At 38.7% G+C, this 21,210-nt stretch overlaps 1 long non-coding RNA gene across 1 annotated transcript in view; it reads right to left on the bottom strand.

Moving 5' to 3' along the window:
- Window positions 1-10,426: 10,426 nt before the first annotated feature.
- Window positions 10,427-21,210, bottom strand: part of LOC308061746 — a 38,058-nt gene continuing 27,274 nt past the window's right edge. The window contains exon 2 of the long non-coding RNA XR_013927343.1: window positions 10,427-14,549. This is a non-coding gene — a long non-coding RNA (uncharacterized lncRNA). The remainder of the gene's footprint in view (window positions 14,550-21,210) is intronic.

Raw genomic sequence — 21,210 nt, 5'->3', positions numbered from 1 at the left:
TTCATAAGGCTATTTATACAGGTATATCAGGAGAATATATACAAGGATACCAGGAGAAGCTTTCAACTCATCAGCCTGCCTTTATTTTGTTGCAGATTAACATGAAACTTCAAGAAGACTCCATCATACCTCTGCCCACCTCTGCAGCTTGGCATGGATCACTTCAAGATGACTGAAAACCCCCTTTGCCTCACTGCTCTGACTTCTACTGTCCTACTGCTACTCTAAGGTAATGTGATTTGACCATCATGCCTTCTGTTTACATGCAAGTATTACCCAAAACTTTTTTTAAAAAAAAAAGTCAACAAAATGCTTTCATGTTCAGATACATTAAATATGGCATTTGCAATGCAAAGGCCTGTTTTCATTTGTTGTATTGCAAAATAAATGTCTGGCAGGAAGCAAAGTTAGCCATCTGTGGTTTCAAATCTCTACATGCCCAGTGTGGTATACTGACCGATAACGTTATGACAGCTGCTTGGCCACATCAGCTGGTCAGTGTGCTCTAAGCTGTACAGAGGGAATGTTTTACCTGTTAGCCCACCTCCACACCAAGGACTGCTTCTTCATAACTGCCTGTTGCAGTCAGCATGCCACAGCACTCCTGCCAGAGAGAGGCGCTGTCTTGTGGGAGTCTCACAACAGTAACAGGGAACATAATTGCATTTACTGAAGCTTAGGGTTACCCCTCACTTGGTTAGCATGGGTCCTGCTTGGAAAGCATACCTTTCCCTTTTTCCCTTTGGTCCTCTGGCTTTGGTTACATGAGATTGTCTTATATTTGAAGGTCTTGGAATGGCCTTGGAGTCTTTTTGCTCTGAGATGGTGTTTGCTAAAGATAATGCAAAATATATTTAACTGCTAGTACTTTATGCCTTGCTGCTTAGAAAGAGCTGCTGGATGGCAGGACTTTCTTTAAGCTTAAGCAAGGTAGGAACTAGTTTAAGGATAGCAGACTCTTGAAGGCGGCAAAATCACAGTGGTGGTGAGTTGCTCCCTGTCCTTATTGAATGGTATAGGTCTGTGCAATAGAGTGAACTGCCTGGCCTTGGTCTCCGGTAGCTGTGTGTTCCAGCTGCTGGTGCATCCAGTCCTGGTTGGTGCCTTGATATATTTCTGCCCTGATTCTTTCTTCACTCACAGAATGGCAAAACGTGGCATTCCCTACATGGCTGGGAAGCGCGTAGCTGCCCTTTTGTAAGGCTGCACATGTTCAGGCAGCAGATTTTGAAAATCAGGTGGAGAATCTAAGCGTGTCAAGTGCCTGCAAGGGGTACTGTAACTTTGTTAAAGACAGGTTAGGGTTGAGGGTGGACCTGGTTCATGCCAGGACTGTTTGTCATAATAGCAGTGCAAGGAACAAGTACAGTACTGTCAGGATTATTTTAGGTATTTAATCAAGGGCAATATGCTGACTCAGTCACAAGTGGATGATATGGATGTCTTTTCAGTTCTACTCTCACAGAAATTGTTTCCACTTTCTTTCTACCTGTTTTACCCTATATTCCCTTTATATGCTATCCGCTGTGCTCTGATTATATTCTAAATTAATTCTTTCTCTTTCCATGATGTCTTGATTGTCCCATTTTTTGTGTGTTCTTTTGATTGTAATTAGAAACCAGTAACACTGTATTTGAACTAGTTGTATTAGAGGGTTTGAAAAATGTATGCGATTAATTAATTCCCACATCCCTTATTCAAAGAAAGAGAAGTCAATTGTCAATATTAAAAATATATATATATCAGGATTTCAGATTTCCTGTATTTTACCAGCGTCAGAGTAAGACAGTAATAAATGATTATAAAGCTTCTGTTGGTCACTGTCAGAATGGACACTGGTAGTTCAAACACGTCATCCCAACCCTTCACACCTTTTTCTTAATGATAGACTGCTTGGTATTTTCTCCTAAAGCTTTTTTTTTAACCTATTGGGTGTTAGGTTTCCTATGCCAAATCCTCTAGGTCTATTTTCATAATTTACATGATAAGATAAACAGTATTTGTCTGCTGAGGAAGGTTAAATTGCCTGTCATTTGCTTTGTCTTATCTGTTGCTTCAAATAAGATGGAGGCAGATTCAGCAGATGAATAATAACAAGAATATTTTTTTTGGTGGAATACATATTACTGGAGTTTTAAAACAAACAATGAATAGTCTTGAGTGAAGGCTATTGTTTTTAACTGTTTAATTCCCTGAATTCTACTGTCCCTTTTATAAAGGCCTCTGCAAACAGGCATACGTTGCCCAGCACTCTGGGCTCATGCTGAGCCAGTGCTCCAGTGCACCATAAGGTGATGCATGTCTCACGAGCTTCCTGGTGACCACCCTTGCCTGCCCAGGATGATGAAACCCGGGGGCACAGCAATAGGCCTGAGGCAGCCTTGGGGAATATAGAGGGAAAGGTTATCTTTTCTGTAACTTGACCGTAGGCTTCAAAGACAGCCCAGGCACAAACAAGCTGGCACTGTGGAGCCAGGCATGCTTGGGGATTCACAGCCACCCCACCTGCAGAGGCAGGAGGTCAGTGGCTGCTGCTTCCTGGACCTGCTCCGGCTTGCCAGATTCCTCCAAGGCTGACAGAGAGCAGTCACAGTCTCACTACAAGGCAGGGAGGTCCAAGCAGCACTAGTGTCACCTTAGGAACTGGATGGAGAGGCTGTGCCACATGCAAAGCAACCCTCTGAAAGTCTAAAAGATGGGCTGAGGTTGGTGTCAGTCAGGTTGATCTTTGCTGAATTTGGTTGTGTTCATGTTCCATAGAAGTAGAAAGGCAGAGGTAGTGTATACCACCAGATGGATAAGTGTTAGTATTAAGCAACAGCTACACAGCTGGAGTATGTTTATTAGTAGACATATAAACTCTTTGAAACTGCAGCACTTCAGAAGGGAAAGATGTGAGGTGGAGGGCTATTTATTTTACACTTCAGTGCACTTTGACGGGCAGCAAACCAGTGTGGAGAACTGTGTTACTAATATCCAAAAGTGAAATAAGCAGGAAAACCGTATTTAGGTATGTAGGTAACTCTTAATTGTACATGCTTCCCCACCCCCCAAGTACCTCCTCAAAATGATCCTACATTTAAAAAAGGCTTGTTGAGTACTGCAAGTCCAGGTATTAACGGTGTGGTGACATTTCTCCTTGGAATGGGCTAAAGACTTTTGTATCCGGTACAAAAGAAACACATTGAATTTTGTATTCATAGGACATTATATAAAACATTGTTTGGATTTTTTCATCTTCGTGAAACTGATAAGCAGAATTAGTTCAGGAGGATATTGTGAGCTTTTCCCATTGAAAGCTTTGATGTGAGTATTAGGGGGAAGAGAAAATGCAATGGAAGGGGATGAGAATTTGAAAACTAGTAAGTAACATGTTGGATTATTCAGGTCAGAACCAACCAAATGGTAGTTACTAAGTACAGTAATGAAGGGCTAAATTTCATTGAAAACAAAACAAACAAAAAAACCCCAACAATACCCCCATGCAGCTGTCTGTTGATAATTGATCATTTCAAGAGTGCAGTTTCAAAATATTTAAGAGAGCTTTGCCCTTGTCCTGGCAAAAATCAGGGTTTTACTTTGTTAGTATATATCTCACACTGATTTATTGCATTGCAATTGCTGTAGCTTGGCATGTATGTAGCTGAAGGCCATGTTTAGAATCATAGTGTTTAAATGTTTTTGGTTTAATTAATTTTGTTTTAAAATAATTTAGTACTATTTGGCCTGTATACCTCTGCAAAAGAAGACTTCATTTTTCCATGTGATATTTCCTGGTAAAAGAATGGTTAGATAAATAAACAAAAAAAAATAAGTGAAACACCAGCCAAGTTTTCATACTGGCATTCCTTTCTAAGTTCTCATCATCTTCAGACATTCCCTCAAGCCCTGCCATGGTATAGTTGATTTTGTATTATGAGAACAAGACAAGTGCCTGGAGGTGCTGCAGATACCATAGCTGGATTAAGGAAGCCCACAAACTGTGGCAGCAATTTCCAATAAAAGTTTTTTAATTACCACATGGATCATGCCAAGAAACTATTGCAAAATATGGATAGTTTGATTTGTTTCATGTCTTCAGGGTGTGTTGTAAAAGGGGATTCTGGGATTATTACCTTTAAAAAGGAGTAACTGTCACAGACAGACTAGCCCAGGATGTTTACAGTGTCCGTGGTGGTCTGCTAGGCCAAGAGAAATTGCTGGTGAGCCCTTAAAACACTCTCTTGTACTTTATTTTAGCAGATAGAGGGACTTTCTTCTTATTTGCTAATTTTGTTCTGCATAAGCCCCTTTTTGGAATATTTGCTATAGCAAGATGCAGCCGTCTTCTGAAGTGCCCCATGTTTCACTGCCTCACTTCATAAGAAAAACATAATACATGGCACTTTTGGGGGTGGGGGGTGGGGGTGGGGCTAGTCTCTGCCTTGAACCAAAGACTGTAGAAACATGCATATCAGCAGAGAGGCAACTGAGATTTCCCAGAAACTAAACCCTGTATATTGTCTCCTCCTCCACTATATTGTGGTGGGCAAATATAGCTGGAAAGCTGAGATTTTTCGAAATTGCATCTTTAAAACTTTTATTGTTCAAAACAGGACTTCATGGAGACATCTGCATCTCTTACCATTCAATGAATCATGACTCTGTGTTGGTTTGGTTTTTGTTCTGTGTTTTTTGGGTTTTTTTTTCCCCAGTGTGAGAGTTTTGCTTTATCAAGATTTTTGACCCTGTCACAGAACATTTGAAATGCCAGTGATGGAAATTTAGGGATTGTTTTGTTATGTAGCTGTAGGTTGGGTCCTGATAAAAGGTTTTAAATGTTTCACATCTGCTGTGCCACAGTGGAGGAAAACAAAACTGTGTCTGGGGTATGAAGTGCGGTTACGGTCAGAAAAGTGACTCTGTGAAAATGGCATGTTCTTAGTCAACAGATCTGTTCCCTATGTGTATTACCACTTTCATATGCATGTTTCACTTGAGAGAATAAGTCTGTCATTACTTTTCAATCCTTTTGTCAGTAGAGTGCCAGGAGGGCTATTCAGAACAAACTATATGCTATCCTGTCTCTCATGTCATAAAGGAGTCCTTAGTGAAATCCAGGTTGCAAAATCTTTGTTACTGGCAATGGTGAGGAGGCATGATCCAGCCTAATTTCCAGAGACATGGCTGAGAGCATAATACTGGTTAACCTTGCTTCCGTCTCTGTTCCCCTCCCCCCACGCTTATAAAGAAACAAAACAAACCCCAGCCCAAAACCAAGCACACGTACCATCTTTTTTGGTTTCAAACTGAATAAGTTTGATCTGGAAGTCATTGAGAAACAGCAAACATGAAACCCTACCGCGACATATTTACGGAGTGATATATTCAGAAGATGACCGCACTTAAACAAAGTAAGTTCAAAGACCAGTAATCAAAAACAAATATGGTCAGTCCATCTTCCAAAAAAAAAAAAAAAGGAAAAGCTGAAACTAGCATTTCTTGGGTTGGATGGATACTGGTATATGAATAGTAGTGAACAGATGATAATCTGGTATGACTGAGAAGGAAGTGGAAAAATCAGCATTAGAAGAAAAATACCTTACATGAACAAAACAACTAAAGCAAAATTTATCTATTGGCTTTCATTGTTCATGTTATTACTGTCCTAGGAAAACTAGACGTAGAGCCTCTTCTCTTTTCTCCTCCTTGGGCTGCTTTAAGAGTTTCTAGCACAGTAGTGAACAAATCATAGTGCCATAATTCAAGCCTAGTGCTTTTCTACTGCTGCAAATGACCAGCCCAGCTGAGGTTGCAAACTCATTTTTTGTAAGCCGTTTTTCTCCTCTGCATACTTCTGAACTGCTCTGTTTCACCAGGTAGGGTGAGTGGGTACACATTTCTGCAATCCCAAAGGTAAGTAGTTGTGCTCTGTTTTGGGTTGTCTGCAATTACCAATGTCAAGTAAGGATTTAGTCCCTTGAATTCTTGCGAACTGTGAGCTGTATCAGACAGAGGTGACATGTAGGAGGGTGAAAATTCTCTCTCTGGAACTTTCCAAGTGAATTTCCACATGTGGAAAGGCTAGAAGAAACTGTAAATTAGAGAAAATTACATTCACTTAAGACCTTTCAAACTTTCTTTTAAATCCATTTCTATATCCTATTAGGTGATAAAATTTGAAAGCCTCTTTCTTATGCTGGACATGCTACAAGTTTATCAAGTAGTGTATTTTCAAGTGGGTGGGGAAGGAGGAAGAGACTAACTAGCAATTTTGGTTAATAACGTTCATCTTTTTTGCTTTAGACATTATTACAGTTCAGCTGCCATGTGTTCTTTCCTACAATATTTTACTTGCACTTATTCTGTTTTCTTTCTGGGATGGGAGTCTCAGTGGAAAGTACTATGTCATGTAAATAATACACACATGACAGTCTATTATTTTGATTGTTATTGATCCCTGTGAGGTTGAGACCTTTCTGGTTTGCCTTAATGTGAAATCCATAAGCATGTTCCCATACAGAAAAACTTTCAAACTTGTCCTTCACAGAGTTTAGAAAATATTGTCCCTGAGATTGCCTAAGAAATTTTAAGAATCTTAAAAATATCTTGATAAAATTTGAGATGCAGATTAGGATTCTGGCAGGTGTAACTTTTTAGCTCTGTATGCAGTACTCACAGATATTTTAAAAAATAATTAACACTCTGTTTTTTCTAAGTTTGGTATGTGTTAATGAAGGCTTGAAGAAATCAGTTTTAGGTGGAGATGGCACCTAAACAGTTCTCCCTTTCAGGAATAGGGAAATACCAAGGTAGGGAATTAGAATCAAGCCATTATGGATTACAAAACAGGTGTTTCCAAGGCCTGATATCTGTACATGAACAATGTGTAATTCCTGACTTTTGTGAGGTATCCTTACTAAATTATTCACAGAACTGTTACATTAAAAATGTATGTGTGCATGTACAGTCGGAGTTTATGTGGACTTGGGATTTTCCTGAGAAGAGTACTGTACAAGCACAAAATCAGATTTTCAAAGCGTTGTTATTAGGAAAAATCAGAACAAAAGACATTGATGAAAGCTATTTGCTGGGGACTGTTTTCACCCCAGTTTTTTACTTGCTAGCTGCTTCTAGATAAATCTTCCTGCTGTAAAATGGAAAAGAGCTTTTTTTCTTTTTCCTGGGGATGAAATTTTCCTATTACCCCTATACTTCCTCTCGTTTTATTTTTACAACAGCAGAACTGTTCAGGCTAAAAAGAAAAAATTTAAAATTAATCACCTGCAGCCAGAGTCTCAGAAAACATAATCCTAAGTGATAGCTGTCTGAGAAATCTATCATTGTCTGACAGCAAGAGCTGTGCTATTCTATTTATCATTTTTGAAGCAGTTCCTTTTTCTGCAGGATCTATACTTTAAGAATCATAAAGTTTGTAACAACCATTATTAGATAAGTTTGACAACTCTCTGAAAGAAATAATTCAAGAGAAATAAAATGAAAAGCCTGTAAAGCAGAAAACTAATCAGCCCACGTAATGGTCACTCAAAAAACCAAAATGAACTTGCATAAGGTTGAACAGTGAGAACCAGTAAATATGCAGGGTGTGAAACATTTTTGCTTCAGACACATGTGAGGTCCCATAACCTCTTAATAAATCTTTTGCAATCAAATAGGTGATTTTCACGAGGCTTGGATTCCCCTCTGTCTCTCCTGTCCCATGCAGCCCCAAGGCCAATGTTCCCTGCAGCAGGCAAAGTGGTGCAAAACCTGGAGCTCAGCAGCCTCATTCAGTTAACCGCAAAGAAACAGTTAATTCAGACAGTGAAATAGGCATTAAAGACTCACAACTCTCCCATTCCCTCACAGGCTATCCCTGAGGCAGTGGCAGTGTCTGTTGCTGTTGGGCAGTCTGAGACACAAGTAAACCAGCTTGGGGCTATTCCATCACCAGGACTTGACAGGCTGCTCTGAACACAGTTAGCAATCTCTTCAATACCATATCTATGCCATGCTGAATGTGGCTCAAGAAAACACACTGAGAAGCTGAGCACCAAACATATTGTCAAAACTGCAGAACCAGGGGACAAATGCCTGAGTACGAGAAGCATCCCAGAAATAACGGTGGGAAAACCATGTCCAATTTGCTGGCAGTGGTCTTTGTAAACACTGGACTTTGCACCCCTGAGTTTCACAAAGATCATACAGTAGCCAAACACCACAGTAAATCTTAAAGACCAAATAAATGTGTGGTTTACCTCCCAAGGTCTCTCCCCTAGTCTTATTATCACCAACAATGGGGCCAGTGTTACAAAAACAGTCAGTGTTGGCTAAGCCACTTGAATGCCATTAAAAAAAAAAAATCTCCCTCCCTGGATTACAACTGAAAAGGTTTGGAGGATTTGACTATTTGTTTTTATTAAAATTGTGGTAAAATTATAAATGGCCCTTACGGTAGCAGTAGCTCCTATGTAATAATGTGTAAGCCATTAACTGTGAACAAACAAAAAGAAGATTAAGAAAAGTTTTAAAGAGTATGTACTGTTCTTGTCAATCAGGCTTTTAAATGGGTTGGGTTTTGGTGGTGTGTTTTTGTGTTGATATGGGTTTGGATTTTTTTGCTTTCATGCTTTAACCTCTCTGGTGAGGAAGAAGATCATGTTGAAAATAGTGGCATAACACCTGCTCTGATATGTGTACATGTCCTGCCCATGGGCGCATATTCACATTTCTACTGGCAGAAACCATGAATTCTGCACTGACCTTGAATTTTGCAATTTTCTTCTTAGCGGCAGCATGAGATCTTCAGGAAAGCCCCACTGGGGAATATTTTTTCCTTGGTCTTCCCTCCTTTTTATGCTTCTGACACCATCTGGTAAATTGGATTTTGGTATTTTTGTGTAGCCACTCCTCTCATACTCTTCCTTCATACTCTGTTTTTTCATTCCAACATTCCTGTACTGTGCTTTGCAGTGCTCATGCAAGCAGACTGGAATTAACTCTCTTTTATTGGGTTACTAAGAGCACCACTGAGGATGTTTACTAAGGAAGGAAAGCCTGACATGAACCTAATAGATGAATAGAGAACTGGTCCCAGATTTTTTAAGAGAGTCTGGAGGGGTTTATGTTCCAAAATTTCATCTCTGGTGAACAATGCACTGGGCATTAATTGATTCCTGCACAGTGTCTTTGACTGATGAAAGGGACACTTCCCAAAGAAAAGCAGCCATCAGAAGTTTCACATATGTATGTACAAACGGCCTTGGAATGATTGCAGCAAGACTTTAGAACCTGCCCTAATTCCATGTTGAACTCTAATTAACTGTTTTACCAAATCCCATCTCTCCTGATAATCATGACATCAGTCAGCTACACCCTGATTAATATTCCTTACCTCGAACTGTATCTGAAACAGGTTTTGAGTAATACAGGGGAAAAGCCCAGCCTCATTCTCAAGTAATATTGATACCCTTTATTAGTGAGTTAAAACAAATCCATGGAAAGCTATCTTTTAAAGTTGCAGTGGATACCTTCTTATTGAACTGGATAGAAAATAATTACCTTTTATTCATGCTTAGATTTATTTTATATGATAGTCAAAGGACTAATAACACATCTAATTTCTGCTGTGTTTTAGCTAGGTATCCATAATGCTGTGGTCTGAGTAACAAGTATTACAGCATCTTCTGATCCACCCTCTCATTGGTTTAGATTTCTAATTTTTATTTTAATTTGCTTATCCTTGTAAGGAGAGAAGAATTCAGTAAATGGTCTGACTGCACCTGTCAGCATTCAGATCCCTCTGCTTCCTGCTATCCTCAGTCCTTCACCCTTCCTGCCACACTTTTGGCTGTTTAACTCTTGGTTGTTCAGGTCCATCCAGGCTTGGCAGGGGAATAGACATCTCAAAGATGGGGCCACCTATGCAGATTTCTGTGTGTGATCATCTGACCTGGGTAGTGGAGCCCTGGAGAGAGGCACAGTGAGGAGGAAGCAGGAGAAGCAGGTATCGTGGCCTCTGTCTGGCAAGCCAGAGCCTGGCACCGCTCTGGACAAGCAGCAGGACACGTTATCTCTTGGGGATAAGAGACATTATCTAGGGTGTCAGTGACAAAATAGGAGGGAAGTGGGTTAATGCAAGGGGAAAATCTTCAGGGGACAAAAGGGACACATCTGTAGGACACGGGTTTCATTAGTTCAGCTGTGTGACAATTGTTTTGAAGTATCTCTCAAATTGCTGTGGGTCCTAAGCATTTCAAAGAACTCTCCCACACACCCCTCAAGATACTCAATCGCTGTTTTTGTATTCATGCACAGATATCTTTCTTTTAATTTTCCTTTATGCATACGAAGATTATTAACGTTATCAAGTGCTCTTGCTCAGTAGTTCTATCTGAGAGGCATATATGTTGCTGTCAAAAAGAAAAGCAGTAGGATTCAAAACAGATCAAGTTCTTCAGGGTTATGTTTTTAATAAGATAACATGGTTTTGATTTTAAGAATGAAACACATGCCAAAATGACACTTTAAAGTCAGCTATTGTAAGGTTTGGGAAACAGGTCAGGTTGACAACTTGGGTAAATAACGTAAGCTGTAAGCAGGGAGTTTTCACCATGTTGATGTATCAGTGTTTCTCAATGAATGGAAATCCAACAGGTATCACATCCACTGTGATTCATGCAAACTTTCCCTTTTCTGGTAATATCACCAAGAAGAAACAAAAAGAATCATGTAGCGCAGTTAGCCTTGTGATGTCAGAAGTTCTGTTATATGTCATCTCAGGAACAATGTGATTGCCTTCCTTCATAGTTGCTAGTCAACAGCTACCACTTGGCTATTATTTTTGATCACTAAAAGTGATTCAAACTTGTTCCCTGCAGAAAGAAGTCTTTACAATGGACTCTGTTAACACTTAGTTAATTTTTCTATGTCTTTTTTTCTTCAAACCTACAATAAAATGAAAACATTTTCATCCAGGACAAATTTTCATGGTACTGTTATAATGAATTTAAGTGTTTTACTCTCTGGACATGAGAAAGTTATTGTCAGTTGTGAACCCATGTCCCATACTGATGAGCAGTTATTCACCCAGTGTTAGTTTAGCCAAGTGGCTGGGCCTGATGGAGTAATGTGTAAAAAGTCAAGAATCTGGTGTTCACTTTGCTGCAGTAATTTGTTTCTCCACCTGAACCTTTCAGAACTTCCTGCCACTTCTAGTAACAATAAAACAGTGAATTATTTCTTGTTTCCTTTTTGGTGGTCTTAAAGATTTTCCTGTGATATGAAGCATTTTATGCATTGAAAGAAATGTTAAATGCCTCAAACTGCATCTTTGCTCTATTTCTGAACTTAGCCATGGTACAAGTTAATTTGTAATAAAAGAAAGTCCCTACCTGCAAGTGACTTTTTTTTAATTGACTGATTGTATTAATTTCAAGATCCAGTTCTGACTATACTTAAAAATCTCAGTGTTGAAAATGGCTACTAGAAAGCAGCCTAAGTTTCAAAAAGAAACTAGTTATGGATAGGTGAGTCGTACTTCTGGTACCTAGTTCAAAGCATTCCTCAAAAAGCAGGGGATTTGGGAGGTATTGTCTTTTAGAAATTTTCTGTCCTCTCCAAGCATAAGAATCTAGCTGCTTTTAAAAATTATACCAATGTTTCCAGTTGCAGCTAGAAATAGACTTCCCAAAACGTTCACAAAGAGCTGGTACTTGTGAGATCTCTGTTTTATTTTTGCTGGATGTTGAAGGATCAGGATTTTCTATCTCCTTATAAACATTTGAATTTGGGTGTTTTTTCCAAAGTTAGTTATGATTTACTTTTTAAATGTATTTATTTTTGGCTAATCTTTGGGTGACATGACATGACATGAGAAACTAGATTGCATTTATTGCAAGAAAAAGTGTACTATTCACAACATAGTTACTTTCAGAGTAGATGTCATCTTTACTGCTGGAATCCCTATTTTAATTTAGATGAGTGCTGGTTTATTCTGTGCAGTGTGATTGTATGGTGTTTATTCACTCAGTGTGTCCACATGAGTTTGAAGCTAATCAGCTGTAATTGCATAATTTACAGATGACTACTGAGAAATCCTCTACTAGTCTAGCAAAGACCTCCTGTATTGCTGGGCTCTGTAGTTCCAGGCCATCATTCTTGCGGTCCTCAGCCTTTCACAATCCCATCAGTTTGGCAAATGCCCAAAATGTATTTAGTCATGAACTCATTACCGATACAACAGGCAACACAGTGCATGAAACACCATGCTGCCCACAGCATTCCAAAATAATATGTTATGGAATGCTTATCTTAAATTCCATCTTGTTATTACTCTGGCACATTTAAATAAATAGACTTGTCAACAAATAAACAGAAGCAATGGGCAGTGCTTCATTCAAGTTACGTCATTGCCCTCCAGATTTCATCATCCATATGTGAAAAGCATTCCGTCCCTGGGAAACAAAAAACATGCAAAAAATGTAGTGCATTTTTATTAGTATTTGACAGCAGTTCTTGTGTTTGATGACTAAAGGAGACAGTGATGCCAATCTAACACAGCAGCACTATGGTAGCCAATACCAGTAGCTTCTACCCCATACATCACCAATGAGTCACTGACTGATCTTATCCAAATTGCCGCTTGCCACCAAGAGAAACCTTTGACCCCAATTTGTGTGTGAGACCAGCAAGAGGTGGCAATCCAGAATTTCAGAGGCAGAAATTTAGAAGCACTAATAAAAAGTATGTTTATGATCTCTCTGTGCTTCCTTGCATTGTTTTGTAAAGTATAGAACATAATCATTACTTACCAGCTAATTTTGGAACTTGCTTTGTTTATTGGAAGTTACTGAAAGTGCACATCTGTAATAAGGACCAATGTGCTTTTCAAATACATTGTTAAACAAGTAGAGTACTGAAAGAGGGCTAATTTTCTTTGTGTGTGGAAAGTAGCAGAAGTATATATTACTAACTGTGATCATGACATTTTTATATGGTTTAGAAATTTAAAGATATTGGTGAAATTAATGGTCTAAGATTTAAAGTGAGCTTTCACAATATTTCATGCTTTAGGAAGCAGCTATTCCAGTCATAGGATCTGTGTGTGGGAAGAGTGTGGGAAGGGGGGGGTGTGCGCATAGCTGAAGGCCTTCTGAATAGAGCAAGAGCTCTTTCTTGGTTTACAATTTTTTTAAAGAATACAGTGTGGGTTTAGGGGTTTGGTTTTAGATCTATATAAGAGCTTCTACTCTGGGCACTGGGAAAGGCACACAGAAGAGTTAAAAATGACATTGAACATGGTCTGGTGAAAGAGAAGGCATGAGTGGGTAGTAGATAAGGCAGAGGCAATACTGCTGATTGTGTGTGATGTGGATGTGGGGTGTCATCAGTTATAAGATAAATAAATGAAGCAGACACTCTGTGAGCTATCCCTCTTTTTCTGTCACATGGAGTTATCTCCAAATGCAAAAATATTAGAAGCAGGAACTATTCTTGTATATACAGATAGTTGTTATATCATGATACATCCAAATACATTCTTCCAAAATAAAAAAGCATAGCGTAATTAAATATTTTATTGTTGGCATGGTTCTACTGCTACTCAAAGAGGCAATTGCCTGCTTTGTCTTGGATTTCGAGTGTTCATGCATTGCTGTGCTTCTTACTTGAGACTTTGCTTCCAAGTGATACCAATTTTGCTGCACTGAATCTCTATTTATGGCCAGTGCACTGCTGAAAGGAAGATTGACATTTTCAGCTATGCTGGGTATTTCCCATTGTAACAGCCTACTGTTTCCATAGAAATCCTTCAAAGTGTTTTAATAGAATGCGAGTAAAAAAGGAGTTTTGTTGACACATTTATTCTGCCAGGTTTTTAACAATCTGATTAATGTCTCCTCAATATTCACTTAAAAAAAAAAACCAACACAACAATGCAGAAAAAATGCATGCTGTTTCCACGGTACTTTCACCATCCGTTTCCAGGACCCTTGGATTCATTTCTTCCTTCTTTTTTTTTTTCCCCTTCCCTCAACCCCTCACCCTATCATTATTCTGTCCCTGGAAGCCCTTTTCTACATAAAATTAGCACTAGCAAATCTACAGTGGTGACAGAAAGCCCTTAAATCAGATACTGAGCATTTTATGATTCATCAGAAACTCTCTGTGCCTCTGAATCAAGTTACTTACTAAATGGTGGCTGCGTTATGGGCAGAGTGAGATGTGAGTAACCCATGCCACGCATTGTCAGAACTTTTGGAGCCCGCTGGAGATACCCACGTTGAGCTGAATACATTTTGTTTTAAGGGGGTGTTGATTTAAATGTTGGATGATTCACTGCCTCCTGCTGTCTCCTGCAGTGTGGGCATAGTACTTGTACATTTGAATGCAGTGCTTTTTAATCGCCTTCGTTTAATGTCCATCCTCCTCCTCTTTGCTACTGCACGATACCAGTTACCTTGTGAAATGTTCCAGCTACTTCATTTCATACTCACTCCTTAACAGGCTCCAAAGTTGCACTCCAGCCTTCCTAGGAGTCATAATCGTATCTTTCAGCATCTTGGTTATTCCTGCAAGATATTATTACATATAGCCATGTGAATCCTTCTCAATGCCTTGTATGCGTTTGCTCAGTTCACATAAAAAAGGATTAGTTGTCTGTCTTTAAGTACAAGTGGAAATAGATAAAGCTGGCAATGACACGTATGAACTTGTTTTATAATAGTTTTCTGATATCTGGAAGTAAGGTTTTGGTGAGTCTGATGATGATCAATAGACTTTATTAAAGCAATCAGCTGGCCATCTTGTTCATGACAGCAATGAAATTGAGTGACTTGTAAATGTTTGTTCATAAACCCTAAAGATGTTCTGAGTTCTTCTAGCACAGAATGAGTGGGTTCTAATTTTTTGTACCCATTATGTAATTCGAAATATTTCAAGCTAGTAAGCTGCTAAGCAGAAATTCCTTGATCTGTCAGGCCCTCCAAAACCCCCAGCCAGTGAAGCAGGAGGAGATTCCTTAACTAAGCATGTACCTATTTTGTTTATCTTTCTTAAAAAAAAAAATGCTTTTATCATTTCTGACTGTCTCTAATCATTGTGCATTTTACACACCTTGATAAGTTTCTGGATGTCTCAGTATAGCCATTTAGTATCTGTTTAGGTGTCTCCTCTAAGTCCTGGGTCATATCCCCCAGCGTTTTGCAAATGTCTCTGCCAACAGGGTGCATCTAAAACAATACTAGATGCCTATACTTAAGCACCTGAATCCCATTCCTTGCTACTTTTTAGCCAGCATAAAGCTTCCCTTATAAACACTTTATAAATTAGACAAATATATAGCTCCTTCACTGCATCTTCAAATGACCCGTGGTATGAAGCTACCTCTGGTACTTGGATTTCATTTCCACTGGAGTGAGTAAGACCCTTTTTATAGCATGTGTGTCACTGGATCACAAATGCTTTGGATCCTGAACACTTCTTTAACTCTTTGGTATTATTTTCAATGTTATCAGAATGAATTGGTGTAATTAGAACATAAACCCTTCTGGCTGTGGACATTAGCTTCTGCCTGTCAGTTGCTAAATTCTGCTTAGTGTATGTCAGAGACCAAAACTGGAGCTGACACCCAGCGATGAACAGTGTTCTGTGCATGTCCCTGGAAAGACAGGATTTTAATGTCTTTCTGTCACTTGAGTCAGGTGTAGCTGTTGCCAGGGACTTCCATAAGAGTAACAAGCCTACCAGATATCATGCAGTCATTGTCTAAATGGTACTTTCATGGCACTCATTTAGGGTTTTCTTCATATGGCTTGCTTTGGGGGCTCAGCAGCAGCAAGTGAATGTATGGACTGCTTTTTATTTGCAGATAAACTGTACAAATAGATTTATGGGGAAACTGAGAGCACAAAGTAGGAAAGCCTAAAAAACTTGGAGGAAAACTGAGAGTAGAAAGTCAATGGAGGAGACTGACATCAGATGCAGTTCTGCCAAGACCCATGCCTTGTGGTTTCTTAACAAGCCAGTCCAACAAATCTATGCAGCCATTAAGTTGAGAAAACTGTGGAATAAATTAGTAGGTGAAAGATAAGATATTACATGTCTGTTCCTCTTAAAGTAATTGTAGTCCATTTAAATAGTCTTGTTCTATGTGAACCCAAGCATGCCGCCTTTTAAAGCTCTGCTGTTATAAAAAATGCTCAATGAATGGCAGCAAGTGAATGATACAGTACAGTATGGGTGGTTATGAGAGCTTTCAAAAACCATTTAGGGTCTTCTGAGTTGCTTTACAGTTATTCTGCTAAAATTCTTTGCTTAGGGGATAGAAACAGCTCATTAAATCAAATCCAGCATCTTCAAGATGTGACAGAACATAATGAAGTTAATAGTGATTTGGATTAAGGAAATTTTGATACTGATATTTTTGCTCTGACTGTTGGCATATACTGAATGACTGGATAATTCCTTTGCAATGAATAATGGATCATTTTGTCTAGCATACTGTAACGTTATGCAAATTCATCATGCACAGCGGCAGTACAAACTTTGCTGTTCCCTCTTGTTACATCTGGCCTGTGCTGAAATAAGGAATGTTGAATTCAGAGAAGAGGGAAGAGGGTTGTCCAGTGTTGGAGGTTTTTGTAACAGCTTTGACATTAAGAGTATGCCTAAATACAAAAATTACATGACTTTTTGTCATATTTTCAGCGGTCAGATCAGCATGGTGTGCAAGTTTTGCCTGCCTTTGGTTGTTTAAGCAAAATAAGCTCATGTTTACCATCAATGCGCAAAGTGGCTTCAGCTGAACTACAAGGACAATGATAGTTACGCAAGTCTTAATGTCTCCTAACACACCATGTGAACCTGAACATGCCATGAATTTTGCTATGCCTTGCTTCATATCATTTCAGAACTTGCACTGTAACAGTTGTGGTGTGATTATTGAAAAGTGTTTTTATGTTCTCAAGTGAAAACACAGTAACAATGTGGAGGATTGTTGAATTGTACAAAAATATTGGGAGTGGAGAGCTTATTGATTTATCTGTGTTGCCTGGGGAAATATGATTTTGCACAATTTCAAATGATTTATCCAGAAATGAATGGAAAGAAAATAGCCTCTCCCCAAAAAATCTGCAGATGAAGGCTATATTTTGTAAGCTTTGAGGAATGTCAGTAGTGAGAATACTGTGAAAGTGCAAAATTTTCAGACATCTTGTCTGTTTTCACAGTGTGGGGACTCTTGCTCGGTGGAAGCTGTTCCCCACAGAAAGGGAGAAGAATGAATACAGCCAGTAACTGGGATAATTAGGTCCTTCCCTAGACTATGTGTTGACTTACACCTTTGACAGACCACGTAAGTAAGTTTTGCCAAATATGAAAAATTACTTTGCCTGTGAACTTGATGGTTAGCTAAACCATGCTGACTTTAAGTTAAAAACAGCGTATATGTTTTCATATGTGGAGCATCTCGAAGTTCTTTGATTGTCTCACATGGAACAACTGCTATCTGGGGTGCACAGCACCCTGCCACACTAATCCAAGTATGTGCTGGAGGTGCAGCAGCTTCAAGCACAGGCACATAGGCATGTTAAATATGTGATCTTTGTAAAAGGTTGAGAATGCTGATGCTACAGCTCTGTTAGCTGAGTTGAGGACTCAGCAGCTAGGAGGAATATAGAAAAAAAAATCATTTGGGGAGGGAAGAACAAAAAAGAGAGCAAGAAGATGGGAGCTGGGCAATTGTACTGTTTTCTGAAGCAAAGGATACTTGTGTTTGCATGGAACAGGTAGATAGTTGATTTGCCAATTCATCATTCTCTGGTTTCTTCAGCACAGTAAGAGCTTAATTACATATTCACAGATGTAAGTTTACGGTAAGGTATGGAGAGAAGTGCAGAAAGAGATTTCTGTTCCTAAGCTACCTGTCCGCGTGCTACCAGTGCTTTCTTCACAGAGTGGCAAGTACTGGCAGGGGCTTACTGGGTGGTCAGGAACCAAGGTCCTTTCTGCTAGGAGCTAAGTGAAAGGGAAGAGTTTGGTAACTGGCCAGTAAACTTTCTTCTTGAAATAATACTTAAACAAGAGCCGTTCATTGAAATGCAGGCTCTCCTGTCTCTCTGGAAATTGCAGGTGTCTCTTCCTACACTGGGCAGTGCTAGAAAGGCTTCTAGGGAGGAGGGAAAGGCTGTCTTTTCAAAGAGTTGTCATATATTCCTAAAAGGCACTACTTGTTCAGAGATACTACCTGACAGTATCCCTCAAGGGACTTATTGCTTTCAGATGCTATGGCTCATGCAACATGTTTAAGCCCGCTCTTCAGCACAGCTCTGCCCTTTACTAGGTAGGATTAAGTCCTTATCAAGCTTTGTGTACTACAATGGGCCAAGACTATTTTAGGAACTTTTCCCCTTGTGGTGAATCCCAAGTTTTATGCAAGCCTCAGTCTGGGTGAAGGTACTGTTCGTCTATGGCCTTTTCTAACTGCAAACCAGCTTCATACTCTCAAGACTTGTTAGAGTTTCCTTTCCATTCTGAGATCGATATAACCTAAAGCTAAACATGGAAGTTATATTAAATAGGTCTGGCATAAAGAGCAACACAAACTACAGATTATATTCTCCACACTTATTGTATGTTAGTGCAGATATGTTAGCTTTCCACTATTAGTACCAAATACATGTTTCAAATACATGTTTTACTTGCACCTCCTTTTTTTTTTTTCCTTTTTTTGCTTTGCTTGCCCTGAAGTGGCTGATTTATGTGTTTTTAAATGGTGTAAACAAATGCAGTACATGAGACCTTTTGCAGTAGTTGTGAAACCCCTCCCAAGTCCATCTGTCCTTTGCAATTGTTCCAAGCCACAGAAAAGGGTGTGTGCATGTGCTTGTGTGTGTGTATATAACTATATATAGCTTAATAATAATCAAGTCTATACTTTTCCCATTAAATTGTACTGGAAACATCTTAGTTTTAAGTGCCATAGTTTCAGTACAGGATTTTTTAAAAATTTTCACTAAAAATTAAACATGAAAAAAGATGCTATCATGCAAAGTTGCAGTTTGATGAGGAAATCTGAAGTGGTTGTGCTAGGGAATGCACTCCTTGACTGAGTTAATTTAGGAGAAGGATAGGAAAATAAATAAGGACTGCAAATGGGCCAGTACCTCCTTTTTCTTTTGTAGTAACCTGTGATGTCAAAATACCAGAACATATTTCTTCTTAATGCCCCAGTCTTCCCCTCCTCCCCCTCAGGATGTGCCCCCAACCCTGGCACTAATACTTAAAGGAAGGGTTTTAGGTATGAAACATTCAACAAGTGCACGCACTTCTATTTATAGTGTAACACAACTGTTTGGAAAACAAAAAAACAACTTTTCATTCAGATATTTCCTGGTTCCTTTCTGAAATTCATAATTTAAATAGCAAAGTCTCTTGAGTATTTCAAATATTTGAATCAGAGAGTTGCAACTGTGGTAAAATTATTAAAAATGTGGGCCTTTTCCCCACTGAAATCTTACTGGCGGTGAAAAGCATTGATACTTTTTTCATCAGAGCTAATACCACTATTTAAAATTAAATGAAACAGCAAATTCATGACTACTTGATGGGTTGTTGAACACTATTTAATACATTGTCTCAACTGGTCGGGATTTTGAAGTTTGGGTGTTTTTTTCTTACTTATGTGTGTTTTTAGTACGATAATTGTAACCCCCTGTTTAGGCCATATTTAATACACCTAGTGGCATTTTGGGTATGAGATCTAAGCACCATTTAAATTAATACACATTTCGTCACTGCTGTGGATGAGACAGCATGCCTAAATAAATTCTCTCACAATTAAGTTACACTGTTCCAAAGCTGATGTTTAATAGTCCTGTGATACTATAGTATTATTGGATCTTTATTACTTAAGGAGTGTCATTTCAGTATTTATATATGAATTCATTTGCATTTTTACTTCCTGTAAATTCACAGATGTGATGTGCAAGGTCTGTGTGAGCCACATTTGTTGATAATAATTTAGGGCAACTCCACTGAAATATTCTAATGTGTTTGTGTAGAGAGATTCTGGGAATTTCTTTATATCTAAATAGCATGCAGTGAACTACAGTAACTTTTCCCTCAAGACAAATGATGGAGTTGCAAATAACAATCTTGCAAATTGTGTTAATCAAACATTTGCAGTATCCTCTCTCATCTACAAATCTCTTGTTAATGTGATTTTAGTGATTCTTTTTGTTTCAGTTTTCCACATATAATGATATAATTGAATAAAGCTTGGAAATGCAAAGGGAACGTTACAAGAATTATATAAATAACTAAAGAGGCAAGGAGAGAAAAGAGAAAGAACACTTTAAAGTCTCCAAAGGCGGGGTGGGGTGGGGTGGAAATCCATGTTCAGTTTGATTTTTAAGGTGAGGTATTCATCTGTTCTTAATTTATCCACACTAATACAACCTTTCCTATTCAGCTCATCATCTCCCGATGAATAATACATGAATAAATATTGCTACCTATATACTCTGTGAATGCAAAAGTAGTTTCTAATTCCCCAGTAAGGTTTTATTAATAGTACAGTGTTAATCACCTTGATTTGAGTCATAATTAATTGTTACTGTATATTTGTGAAACCCAAGGGAATGAAGACAAAAGGAGGCAGAAAACGGGGGAAAAAAAACACCCTGGAGTTAGTTGCATTAAAAGAATAAATTCTTTTTAGTCTGAGCAGGAAGCTGGTAATACATGTTAATGCAGTCATTCTTTAAAATAGTCTTTCAGATGATTCAGTTAGAAATCTTCATTGTGCTCTAGCTATTAACAGAAACCACCTGAGTTTCTGGGTGGAAGTCCAGTGGAAAGAGAGTTATAATATCCAGAAGTCTCTGTAATAATGCATGCTAAGTTTTCCATTGATTGGTTTCACCCTTCATATTCCCTTTTCTTTTTTAAAATATAGTTTTAAGGAGAGGTTGAGGGGTGGGCAAGTTTGGCATCTTACCCATTTGTTGCTTCACAAGAAAGAGAAATATATCAGTTAAAGGAAAAAAAAAATCTAATCATTAACATTTTTTGTGATACACACCCCATTAACCTTCTGCTTCCTGCTCTCTCCAAAAAGCCTGCATAGCAAGGTGGCACAGCAGATCACTAACAGGATCAGGAGTGAAACCTGAGTATGCAAAATATCACTCAAAGTCCTCATATTCCTTCATCTGTGTGCAGACTTTGTGG

Source organism: Falco punctatus (genome assembly GCF_963210335.1).
Source record: "Falco punctatus genome assembly, chromosome: 4".
Taxonomy (NCBI): domain Eukaryota; kingdom Metazoa; phylum Chordata; class Aves; order Falconiformes; family Falconidae; genus Falco; species Falco punctatus.
Note: the sequence above shows the minus strand (reverse complement) of the source record. Positions and strands in the feature narration are given on the sequence as shown.